Source organism: Somniosus microcephalus, chromosome 12 (genome assembly GCF_052327205.1).
Source record: "Somniosus microcephalus isolate GS21.2 chromosome 12, FLI_Smic_1.0, whole genome shotgun sequence".
Taxonomy (NCBI): Eukaryota; Metazoa; Chordata; class Chondrichthyes; order Squaliformes; family Somniosidae; genus Somniosus; species Somniosus microcephalus.
Genome location: NC_140998.1, coordinates 161,840,077 through 161,853,421, shown reverse-complemented (window position 1 = coordinate 161,853,421; position 13,345 = coordinate 161,840,077). Strand labels below are relative to the sequence as shown.

At 44.3% G+C, this 13,345-nt stretch overlaps 1 pseudogene; it reads left to right on the top strand.

Annotated features, from left to right (window-relative positions):
- Positions 1-630: 630 nt before the first annotated feature.
- LOC147109665 (uncharacterized) lies at positions 631-13,041 on the top strand (annotated as a pseudogene).
- The last annotated feature ends 304 nt before the right edge of the window (positions 13,042-13,345 follow it).

The window sequence follows — 13,345 nt, the reverse complement described above, 5'->3', positions numbered from 1 at the left end:
TAATAACCATATTATAATGCTAAGTTAGGATTTTGACTTTGTTTAACAAAATTGCTTTAAAATACGTAAGTTAACCAGTGTATGAGAATAGAATAGAAGATATCTTTGGTAATTTAATGATTAATTCCATGGTACAATAGTCTGATAATGAAATAGTTAGTTTTGCATAGCTAAAGCTGTATGAACAGCATGAACATAAATAACTGATAACAAGCAGTTACGAACATCTGATGGCCAAGAATGGCATGTCCGACTCCAAACTAGGGACAAGAGAGATACGACACGAATTCCAAAGGAAGAACTTTCAGAAAGATTAAACAATAAAACAAATTGAATGAGGTAATGAGATCCCCTTTTGGGTAGGGCTTTCATCCAACAACCAAGACAAAAAACTTGAGCTGTCATTGGTTAATGAGGTTAAATGGTCATGTCAATAACTTGGCCTCAGGCCCACCCCTAAAAAGAGAATAAAAGTAGCACCCTGAGTGCTTGTCCACACAGATGGTGGAGGGGAGAACCAGACAGAAGTTGGGCTGGTCGACCGCTCTTTTGAGAGTGATCCCACACTCACCAACTCAAAGGCCAGAGAGAGAGAGAGAGAGAGGCCGGAAGCTATAGAACTGTTCACGCATGCCAGCCGTCTATCCGATTGGAACCGATACCAGCTGTTTGTCACAGTCGAATGTTTTTGCTGTATAACCAGTGTATTATATTCTGCCTTAAACTCTGATTAAACACAATATACCCACCATATTGGTTTGCAGTCGATCCTGATTGTTTGAAAGACTAGAGATAAGCCACTAATTGGCCGAATCTCAACAAATTTATTTTTTTACTTTTTGAAACTCTTGTGCTGGTAAAAGCAGGACTTATGCCTGCTTTTACCAGGTGTATGATTTTAAAGGGTTTTCAGTGGGCGGAGGTTCTGCCGAAAATGGAACACTCCACCCGCAGAGGCCCTTCTCTTGTCCAGGCGCAGGATCTGTCAAGAGGATTCTTGACAGAGCAGAAGTGCTGGTTTTCAGTGCATGTGCTTCGCATGCCTGAAACCGTCACTTGCGAGGTCCCTATGGGTGTGTATACAGCTCGTACACACCCGTAGGCATTGGAAATTACGGGCCATTGAGATATTAGGACAGGTAACCAAAAGCTTAAAGGAGGAAAGAGAGGTAGAGAGGTGGAAAGGTTTAGGGAGGGAATTCCAGAGCTTAGGGCCTTGGCAGCTGGTGGAGTGATTAAGATCAGGGATGCTCAGGAGGCCAGAATTGGAAGAGCGCAGATATCTCCAAGGTTTGTAGTAGGGTTGGAGGAGGCTAAAGAGATAGGGAGCATAAGGGCCATGGAGGTATCTGAAAACAAGGATGAGAATTTAAAAATTGAGGCGTTGCTTAACTGGGAGCCAATGTATGTCAGCAAGACAGGGTTGATGGGTGAACCAGCTCTTATTACTGAGCCGACTCATAGAATCTCTAAAAGAATATCATGATGTCAAGTATATTCTTATTTCAGATATGAGAATAAATATCACCATGCACAATGAGTGGGCAAGCTGGTGGCAGATGGAGTTCAACATGAGGAAATGTGAGGATATCCAGTTTGGTCCAAAGAAATATAGATCAGGCAATCTTCAAATGGTGAGAAGTTAGGAAATGTGGCGGAGCAGAGGGATTCAGGTTTCATGTACTGAAATCATATAAAACTAGTGGACAAGTACAAAAAATAATTTGAAAGGCTAATGGAATGTTAGTCTTCATCTCAATGGGTTGGGAATACAAATCGGTGAACGTTATTATAGTTGTCTAAAGCTGTGGTTAGACCACATCTGGACCACTGCATTCAGTTCTGGGCCCTGCACCACAGGAAGGACATTCAGGCCTTGGACTGCATGCAACACAAATGCTACTGAGAGTCTGGCACTCTCTTCTTCCAATAGCTGTCAAGGTTCAGCCAATTGATAATTTCAAAACTGAAATTGATATATTTTTGTTAGGCAAATGTTTTAAGGGATTTGGAATGAGGGTGGGTAGATTGAGTTTAGAGACAGTTCAGCCATGATCTAAAAGAATGGAATAACAGTCACAAGGGGCTGAACGGCTTGCTCCTGTTCCTATGTTCCAATTATACAACTGTATACTTCCCTCCAGTGTTAAAAGGAAACGTTCACCACTGTTCTCTGCTTTATGTCTCTTAGCCAATTTTTAACATTCCTTATCCTTTAAAATTATTTTTCGTACCTGTTCACAAGTTTTAAGTGGGGCACTGTAACATAGTGGTTATATTAGTGGACAAGTAATCCACAGGCCTGGACTAAGAAATGAGAAACGTGCGTTTAAATGACAACAACAACAATTTGTAGTTATAAAGCGCCTTTAACGTAGTAAAATATCCCAAGGTGATTCACAGGAGTGTTGTGAGACAAAAAAATGTTACACCAAGCCACATAAGGAGAAATTAGGGCAGATGACCACAAACTTGGTCATAGAGGTAGGTTTTAAGACGCATCTTAACAGTGGAAAGCGAGGTAGTGAGGTGGAGAGGGCTAGGAAGGGATTTCCAGAGCTTAGTGCCTAGGGATCTGAAGGAACAGCCACCAATGGTTGAGTGATTTAAATCAGGGATACTCACCAGCAGCAGCAGCAGCGAGAGCGGCCCTGCATGGAGACTGAGCACGGAGACTGAGGATTTAAGGAGCAGGGAGAGAGTGGCCCAGACTCACCAGTGGCAGCAGCGAGGGCAGCCCTGGGTGGAGACTGAGCGCGGAGACCGAGGAGTTAAAGAGCGGGGAGAGAGAGAGCAGCCCAGACTCACTGGCGGCAGCAGCGAGAGTGGTCCTGGATGGAGACTGAGCACGGAGACTGAGGATTTAAGGAGTGGGGAGAGAGAGAGCGGCCCAGTCTCACCGGCGGCAGCAGTGAGAGTGGCCCTGGGTGGAGACTGAGCGTGGAGACCGAGGATTTAAGGAGTGGGGAGAGAGAGAGCAGCCCAGACTCACCGGCGGCAGCAGCAAGAGAGGCCCTGGGTGGAGACTGAGCGCGGAGACCAAGGATTTAAAGAGCGGTGATAGAGAGCAGCCCAGACTCACCAGTGGCAGCAGCGAGAGTGGTCCTGGATGGAGACTGAGCGCGGAGACTGAGGATTTAAGGAGTGGGGAGAGAGAGAGCGGCCCAGACTCACCGGCGGCAGCAGCGAGAGCGGCCCAGGGTGGAGACTGAGCGCGGAGACCGAGGATTTAAGGAGTGGGGAGAGAGAGCAGCCCAGACTCACCGGCGGCAGCAGCGAGGGCGGCCCTGGGTGGAGACTGAGCGCGGAGACCGAGGAGTTAAAGAGCGGGGAGAGAGAGAGGCCCAGACTCACCGGCAGCAGCAGCGAGGGCGGCCCTGGGTGGAGACTGAGCACGGAGACCGAGGAGTTAAAGAGCGGGGAGAGAGAGCGGCCCAGACTCACCGGCGGCAGCAGCGAGGGCGGCCCAGGGTGGAGACTGAGCGCGGAGACCAAGGAGTTAAAGAGCGGGGAGAGAGAGAGGCCCAGACTCACCGGCGGCAGCAGCGAGGGCGGCCCAGGGTGGAGACTGAGCGCGGAGACCAAGGAGTTAAAGAGCGGGGAGAGAGAGCGGCCCAGACTCACCGGCGGCAGCAGCGAGGGCGGCCCAGGGTGGAGACTGAGCGCGGAGACCAAGGAGTTAAAGAGCGGGGAGAGAGAGAGGCCCAGACTCACCGGCGGCAGCAGCGAGGGCGGCCCTGGGTGGAGACTGAGCGCGGAGACCGAGGAGTTAAAGAGCGGGGAGAGAGAGAGCAGCCCAGACTCACCGGCGGCAGCAGCGAGGGCGGCCCTGGGTGGAGACTGAGCGCGGAGACCGAGGAGTTAAAGAGCGGGGAGAGAGAGTGGCCCAGACTCACCGGCGGCAGCAGCGAGGGCGGCCCAGGGTGGAGACTGAGCGCGGAGACCGAGGAGTTAAAGAGCGGGGAGAGAGAGAGGCCCAGACTCACCGGCAGCAGCAGCGAGGGCGGCCCTGGGTGGAGACTGAGCGCGGAGACCGAGGAGTTAAAGAGCAGGGAGAGAGAGGCCCAGACTCACCGGCGGCAGCAGCGAGGGCGGCCCAGGGTGGAGACTGAGCGCGGAGACCGAGGAGTTAAAGAGCGGGGAGAGAGAGAGGCCCAGACTCACCGGCAGCAGCAGCGAGGGCGGCCCTGGGTGGAGACTGAGCGCGGAGACCGAGGAGTTAAAGAGCGGGGAGAGAGAGGCCCAGACTCACCGGCAGCAGCAGCGAGGGCGGCCCTGGGTGGAGACTGAGCGCGGAGACCGAGGAGTTAAAGAGCAGGGAGAGAGAGCGGCCCAGACTCACCGGCAGCAGCAGCGAGAAGTAAAAAGTAATCGAAGTGTGACATCACCAGAAAGCAGGTAAGTGATTGGTTGGTGAGTATTTCTCTCTTTCTCTCTTTTTTCCAAACTTAATTTTTGTGGTTTATAGTTTCTAGGGACTCTGTTGTGTAGCGGGGATGTGCTAGTAAACAAGGGCTCTTGAGCATATCATTTAATTGTAGTGTAATTAGTGGTATTGATTTGATGTAATTTAATTTGAATTAATTAAAGGGTAAGTCATGGCAGTGATAAGCTAAGCAAATCACATACTGCCTTACAAATGCCTTGCAAAGCATGATGGACTAGTTGACATGGGTTAAAAGTTTAAATGTAAAAAAACTGATGCAGGACTATGGGAATGCAGTAGAAGTAGATAAGAAGGAACAGAAGGAGCAGCATGTTCTGCTCCCTAACCACACTCAAGGAGACATAAGATAACTGGTGTAGCAGTCTCATGGTCACTATTTGTTGAAAGTTAAATGTGAAACTTAAGCAAAACTCTGTAAAAAACAAGTGACTCGTGGAGCGCATGATCGCCTAGTTTTCTGTTTTCCATGAATTGCAATTTATGAAAATGTATAAATATTGTAGCCCCGTGAGTCTCGGGGATCACTCTTTGGGAGGCATACTTGTGTGTAGACACAAAGGGTTTCTCAGAGTGAAGTCCAGGTACCTTAATAAAACTTTACTTATTTTACAGTTTCTGACTTTGTGTATTACTGAGAAAGTGATAGACTGACCGGCGTGTTTAGTCTCCTAAAGCAGCGAACCCTGATCCCCCAAGTTAGGGGTAGATCCTCCTCACAGAAGCGAGGGGTTAACAATTCTGGCGACGAGGATGGGATTCCAAAGCACTTCGGTCCAAATCACAGCGGTCTAGGATGACGAGTCGCTTTCGGATGACTGAGCAACTAAGTGGCCACAGGTAAGATTTTTACCTTTTTGCTCTGTCTGTTACGAAGTGACTTGGCGCATTCGCTGTGATCCTGGCCTTGTGCCGACAGAATCCTTTAGGTAAGAATTCGAGTGATCACACTTTCTCAAAGTCAGATATGTTAGGTTAAAGAGGTTATATACCTTTGGGTGAAAGTCCCATAAAGTGTTAGGTTACAGAGGTTATGTTCCTTTGGGTGAAAGTCCCATAAAGTGTTAGGTTACAGAGGTTATATTCCTTTGGGTGAAAGTCCCATAAAGTGTTAGGTTACAGAGGTTATGTTCCTTTGGGTGAAAGTCCCATAAAGTGTTAGGTTACAGAGGTTATATTCCTTTGGGTGAAAGTCCCATAAAGTGTTAGGTTACAGAGGTTATATTCCTTTGGGTGAAAGTCCCATAAAGTGTTAGGGGAAAGAGGTTATATTCCTTTGGGTGCGAGTCCCATAAAGTGGGGAAAGGGTTAAGCGCATTAAACTGGTTAAATCAAGAACGTACAAAAAAAATTGGAAAAAAAATCAAGTACGTACAAAAATTGGAAAATGGGGGCAGGAATAGTAAATTGACGGAGATCGGGGGGTTCGAACTCCGTTGGATATAATAATTGAACAAAATAAGAAAAAAAGGGGAAAAAAGATAAACTTAAAGTTTTACCAACATGGAAGTTATTAACATCTGTGCCGAGACAAACAAAATACAAGATTTGCTGAGTGAAAGGAACCTTAAAAAAAATGCTGGAATTTCAGTTTGTGTGAAAGTGTGAATGTTTTCCTGGCTATGATTGTTTAAGATGTTACAGTATTTCTTTTGTCTGAAAAGTCTGTCTTTAAAAGAAAGATTCTGTTATGTGTGTTTTAGCTCCACCCACTTCTCTGTGTTAAAAGCGTTTAAATCTTTTGTCTTGTCTTGGATTTTGGAGGTTTTGAGAGTGTGCGAGTGGGATTGTGGCCCAGGAGTTGGAAAAAATCTTTGAACTACAATTTAAATTGGGTTGGTGTGTGAAAGCTGAGAAGAACAGCAGGGAGTTTGTTTGGTGAAAGGTTGGGTTTCAGTCTGGGATTTGGCCTTGGAGTCGCGTTGCTATGGTGAAATCTTCCAAAGCAGTTTGATTTGATGTGTTTAAATGTGAAAAACTAATTTTCTCCAGTGATATTCAATGTTTTTACAGTATTTTGGAAAGACACCTGAAGAAAGGACAATAAGAAAATATGACGTAATTTACTGTTTTCGGCAAGAATGTGCTATTTTGTTTTGTTTGTCTGTTCATAGTTTTACAAAAGATAAGCTTCTGCCTTAAAGTTACAGTTGCCAATGTGCTTGGAAGAAAATTAATTTGAATGTTTACAAGATCTGGATTAAATTGGAGTTATGAGGTTAATTAACCTATTAAAACCAGACTTTCATTGTGGCCACGGTGAAATTCTGGTTGGTGTAAATTTGTGTAGACCGCTTTGAATAAGATAACTCCGCTCCGTGAGAATATCCGATAGTTGTAGAGTCCCTTACAAAGACTTACTTAGCTTGTGAATTTTGCTCAATCGCGTCTTTGTCCATATTACCTCCGTGTTCATGTTTAGTTAAAGTGTGAAAACACAACTGTCTTTCGATAGGGAAAGTTCTTTTTGATTTACGTGAATTGAAGCAGTTGCGGGCATTTGATAATGTTTTGCTCCACCTTCTTAGAATCCTGCAAAGGAGTTAACCCTTCCCACTGACAGCTGTTTAAGTTCACCAAGCAACAACTTTAGTATGAAGTTTAAAGATATTGGACATTAAATAATTTAAGCTTCTTAATTTTAAGTTAATATTTCCCCACAGTGACAGAAGGAATTTATGATTTGCTAAAAATTGGAAATGGAGGATAAATTGATAGAAATGAAATTGAACATTGACAAAACCTGCCGGTACAATAATACTGCTATTGTAATAACAAAATGGACTCAGGCACTATATATTGGGTTACTTTTGGGAAAATAAAATATCCTCTAAAATAATGATAAATAAAAAAGTGTTAATAACTTGGATCAAGTGAGAACGTTTGATCTATGTTTTCAATATTAAATGTTGTACTGGACAGTAAAGTTTCTCCAGGACTCATGAATGAGATGGTAATTAAAGGAAAGTGATTGAGAGTGTAAGATTGAAACAGGAGAATTACACCAATGAATGGGAATTTTCAAAATTTTCAAGTGAAAGTCAGAAAAATGTAGTTAAGAATATTAAAAAACTGCCGAGTGTATGCTCATTCATCTTCAGTGTACTGTCCCTTTAAAAGCCTGTGCTTCCCTCTTCAAGGTCACAGGCTGCGCGCTTTCTCTCTTTCTCCCTCTCTCTCGCGATCGTGACTGTGGCTAGAAGTTGTGATTGAAGTTGCATGGTGCGTGTGTGTGTCAACTAATGTGTAATGTGTGATGAATTATGAAATGAGAATGTACCCGATGGCTGAGAAATTGGCTAAAGACACGAAGGCAGCTGCGGATAAGGTAGAGCAGGATATGTTAACTACGAAACAAGCTTTTGGACAATTGCCATACGATGAAGCATCAGAGGATGATGAGATTATCACTCAAACAAAATTAGGCCTTTTTAGTAGGTACCGGTGCCACATACTCATCCATCTCAGGAAACGATTTGGATGTCCCTGGTACAGGAAAAGTTAAAAATCTTTGGGGATTCTCAGGAACTATGGTTACTAATGAAATCTCAAAAGAAGTAAAGGTGGAAGCAGCAGGCATCGTCACCCCCCACCAATTCCTAAAAACAAAGGATATAGAATTTAATGTCCTCGGCCGGGACCTATTGTGTAAAGGGAATTAGCCATAGTAAAATGCCAGGCACACACATGGTTACATACACAGATTGCCAAGGGGAATAGAATGGCAGACGAAGCAGCAAAATATGCCGCTATGTATGAGGACCAAAAACAAATGCCCCAGTTGGAACAAAAGGAGGGAGGGAAGTATCCTTCTTGTGCGCCATCATTGGAAGATGTACAAAAGCACCAGGAGGACGCTCCTGGAAATGAAAAACATTGTAAAAAGGATCCTTTGACACAACTATATACCGACCCGAAGGGAAGGATAGTTGCTCCAAATTCTATACTCCCCTGGGTAGTGCATACGTGTCACACACTATTCCATGGAGGAAAGTACCCTATGGTAAAACAATTGGAAAATTCTTGGTACAACCCAAATTGGGGAAAAGTGGCACAGCAGACAATTGATCACTGTCTGATATGCCAGTAACACAACCCGGGAAAAGCCATACCAACCATAATAGCAACAACTCCTATCCCAGACGGTCCTTTTCAAATACTACAGTTAGATTTTGTACAATTAGAATCAGCTTACGGATATAAATATGTACTAGTTATTATTGATGTATTTAGTAAATGGATAGAAGCCTTTCCAACAAGGAAAAATACCGCAAAGACTGTGTGCAAAATAATACTGAAGGATATCGTGCCAAGGTTCGGAGTGCCAATACAATTAAGTTCTGATAACGGACCACACTTTGTTGCAGAAATTAATGCTGAACTTTGCAATGTTCTCAATATTAGACAACATTTACATTGCCCACTCCATCCACAATCAGCAGGACTAGTGGAAAGGGCTAATGGAGCCCTAAAACTAAAATTGGCCAAACTCTGTGTAGAAACCAAATTAAAATGGCCAGAAGTATTACCAATCGCATTATATGCTATGAGGACCAATCCTGCCCGAAAGACAGGATTGTCACCAGCAGAAATTATCTTCGGAAGACCTTTAAGAACCCCGTTCTCAGCTCCCATCCAAGACGACAGACAAATAGATATTCATGTAATGGACAATCAGATGATGTCTTATTGTATGTCACTAACCTCTGCTTTAAAGTTGTCTCATCAACAGGTGACAGCCGTAACTAAACTAACACCAGAGGATGCCTGTCATCGACTCAAACCGGGTGATATCTTCGTAAAGAACTTCTATCGGAAAGGATTAGAATCCAGGTGGAAGGGACCCTATCAAGTACTGTTAACCACGCATACTGCAGTGAAGGTCGAAGGAAAGTCAAAATGGATTCAGGCTTCGCACTGCAAGTTGTCATCACTGCTCTTGTCATAATGGGCATAACCTCAACAGCGACAGAGGGACAATGCATCAATCGCTGCTCCAAACAGCATGGGTGCACTGAATTTTCTTGCAGATGTAAAAATACAACTATATGCCCACTTGATCCCTTTCAGGTGGTGTTATCACATTTTACAGGCCAGATGTGTGTAAATGTACCGGGAACACACTGGTGTCTATGTAATTTTACCGAACACTCTTTAAATAAAACTGGAAACCACGAAGGCCAGTATGATAGCCGATGTAACATCACTGTACATAAACCAAGATGGGAAAATTCTTATAATTTCCCAGGATGGCAGAATATGTATGATCCCGGAAGAAATTGGTCCCATAAGGATGTATACGTTTATGATCAAACCCACGTAAATGAGTGCTGTCATGGTCAGAATCGAGTACAGTTATCGGCATTAATAGATATAAACGGTGCCCTCATAAAAACAGGAGGAAGGAAACTCCTGGCATCTCAAGGAGAAAATCTATACCAGAAGTGGCTCGAGAGGATACAATCTCTCTACACAAAGGCACAAAATACTGAAAACCACCCATGGAAGAATAAATCAAAATTATGCACTCCGAGGCCAGTAGGAATGGCGGGAGGTTTTCCATTGATGGCAGTCACATCTGATGACTGTCTGATATGCGACTTAATGCATAAACAAGCCAAACTTACATATGCTTCTGATAAAAAGTGCAACTTGACAAGGCACAGAATACGACCCTGGTCCAAAGAACATTGCACCGGAACCAATAACTGCAAGAAATGTACCAAAGTAGAAGGTATACCAATAACAATCGTACCGCATTTTGAATGGTGTATAGAATCAAAAATTGGTGAAGTGGAGGTAGGGGCGCTTTTCCCCATATTTTGTGACACCATCATCTCCATAAATGGAAAAAGAGAGGGACAACACAATGAAACTATGTGGCCTACCAAACCCCATGATAAATCAAAAGGAACTACTAATTGTCTGCAAACTTCAGAATGGGATCTAGAGAACCTAGCCAGACGATCATACCAGTGTTCTCTAACAGCACTTGAAGGGACTATGTGGGCGTGGGTACCCATATTTACCAAATAACTTTAAAGGAAGATGTGCTTTAGCATTTATCGTCCCAGCCTTCAGACTTGAAGATGAGATTCCGAGTGAAGACCCAACCTACAGTCAATGGAAAAAAAGAAATTATGGAACTAATTTCGCCATGCGCAAACTCTTGGGCTCGGATCCTTTCAAAACACACCACCAAACCTGGTGGAACCAACTCCTAGGAGCTTTAATACCATCTTATGGAGTAATGATGGCATTAGATGAAATAAGAAATTTGGCACAGGATGTGGAAGATATTGCCAATGACATAGCCATGGCTTTGAAACTGATCAATAAGGAAATGGGCCAAATAAGAATGTTTGCCCTACAAAACAGAATGGCATGCTCAAGGAGGAGCATGTGCAGTTATTGGAGCAGAATGTTGTACGGACATCAGTGATTTCTCAAAGCAAATCCAAAACGAAATTAATGAAATTGACAGAAAGGGAAAGGAGGCCGGAGACATTGACCATACAATGGGAAATTGTGGATGGGGGCCGTTGTGTCTACTAGATGGACTATTTGGAGGACTGTTTAGAACAATATTGGAATGGGTCATTTGTCTGGTTGTCTCATACATACTAGTCTCGGTGATAATTAACAGACTGATTAAGTGTGGATCAGGAGGTGAAAAGCAGATGATTATAATCAATAAACCTCAAGGAAGTGTCAATGTCACACAGGACTGGACTAGGATTAACATGGACGAGCTGCAAGAATTAGAGGAAGGTGATAGCATTTACGAAGACTCGGCATAGTACTAGGATAAAATGGGACCCCTCCAACCCCTGGACATTGATGACGGGTTACCTTTGCTTGATTGTATGCTTATATTGTACATTGCATTTAACTCCCAACTGAAATATGGCGACTGACTCGGATTACCATATATGCTGTATATGTTCAGAGGAAACTATAAATGATAAAAATATAATCTTTGAATATGTAATGTATGTATGGAATAGTTGACACCCTGTCCAGCATGTAGAGAAAAAGGTCGAGGTTATCATGTAATGATAAAAGGAGGGAATGATAAGCTAAGCAAATCACATACTGCCTTACAAATGCCTTGCAAAGCATGATGGACTAGTTGACATGGGTTAAAAGTTTAAATCTAAAAAAACTGATGCAGGACTATGGGAATGCCGTAGAAGTAGATAAGAAGGAACAGAAGGAGCAGTATGTTCTACTCCCTAACCACACTCAAGGAGACATAAGATAACTGGTGTAGCAGTCTCATGGTCACTATTTGTTGAAAGTTAAATGTGAAACTTAAGCAAAACTCTGTAAAAAACAATTGACTCATGGAGCGCATGATCGCCTAGTTTTCTGTTTTCCATGACTTGCAATTTATGAAAATGTATAAATATTGTAGCCCCGTGAGTCTCGGGGATCACTCTTTGGGAGGCATACTTGTGTGTAGACACAAATGGTTTCTCAGAGTGAAGTCCAGGTACCTTAATAAAACTTTACTTATTTTACAGTTTCTGACTTTGTGTATTACTGAGAAAGTGATAGACTGACCGGCGTGTTTAGTCTCCTAAAGCAGCGAACCCTGATCCCCCAAGTTAGGGGTAGATCCTCCTCACAGAAGCGAGGGCTTAACAGCAGCATAGCTCGGCCCTGTGGTATGCTCCTCCTGCACTATGTGTGAAATCAGGGACACTTCCTGTGTCCCTGATGACCATGTGTGCGGGAAGTGTATCCAGCTGCAGCTACTGACAGACTGCATTGCGGCGTTGGAGCTGCAAATGGATACATATTGGAGCATTTGCGATGCTGAGGACATTGTGGATAGCACTTTTAGGGAGTTGGCCACACCGCAGGTAAAGGCTGTACAGGCAGAAAGGGAATGGGTGACCACCAGGCAGAGCAGTAGGTGCAGGCAGGTAGTGCAGGGTTCCCCTGTGACCATCCCCCTCTCAAACAGACATACCAATTTGGATATTGTTGAGGGAGATGGCTTATCAGGGGAAGGCAGCAGCAGCCAACTTCCTGGCACCATGGGTGGTGCTGCTGCACAGAACAGGAGGAAAAAGACCGGGAGAGCTATACTGATAGGGGATTCTACAGTAAGAGGAATAGATAGGCGTTTCTGCGGCCACAAACGAGACTCCAGGATGGTATGTTGCCTCCCTGGTGCAAGGGTCAAGGATGTCTCGGGGCAGCTGCAGGGCATTCTGGAGGGGGAGGGTGAACAGCCAGTTGTTGTGGTGCATATAGGTACCAACGATATAGGTAAAAAACAGGATGAGGTCCTAAAAGCTGAATATAGGGAGTTAGGAGGTAAATTACAAAATAGGACCTCAAAGGTAGTAATCTCAGGATTGCTACCAGTGCCACGTGCTAGTCAGAGTAAAAATAGAAGGATATTTCAGCTGAATATGCGGCTAGAGGAATGGTGCAAGGGCGAGGGATTCAAATGCCTGGGACATTGGAACTGGTTCTGAGGGAGGTGGGACCAGTACAAACTGCATGGTTTGCATCTGGGCAGGACTGGAGCTGATGTCCTAGGGGGAGTGTTTGCTAGTGCTGTTGGGGAGGGTTTAAACTAAAATGGCAGGGGGTTGGGAACCTGTGCAGGGAGACAGAGGAAAGGGAAGCAAGGATAGAAACAAAAGACAGGAAGGAGAAAAGCAAAAGTGGAAGGCAGAGAAATCAAGGGTGTAAATCAAACAGGGCCACAGTAAATAATAATTCTAAAAGGTCTAAGAGCATTAAAAAACCAAGCCTGAAGGCTTTGTGTCTTAATGCGAGGAGCATTCGTAATAAGGTGGATGAATTAGCTGCGCAAATAGATGTAAATTGATATGATATAATTGGGATTATGGAGACATGGCTCCAGGGTGACCAAGACTG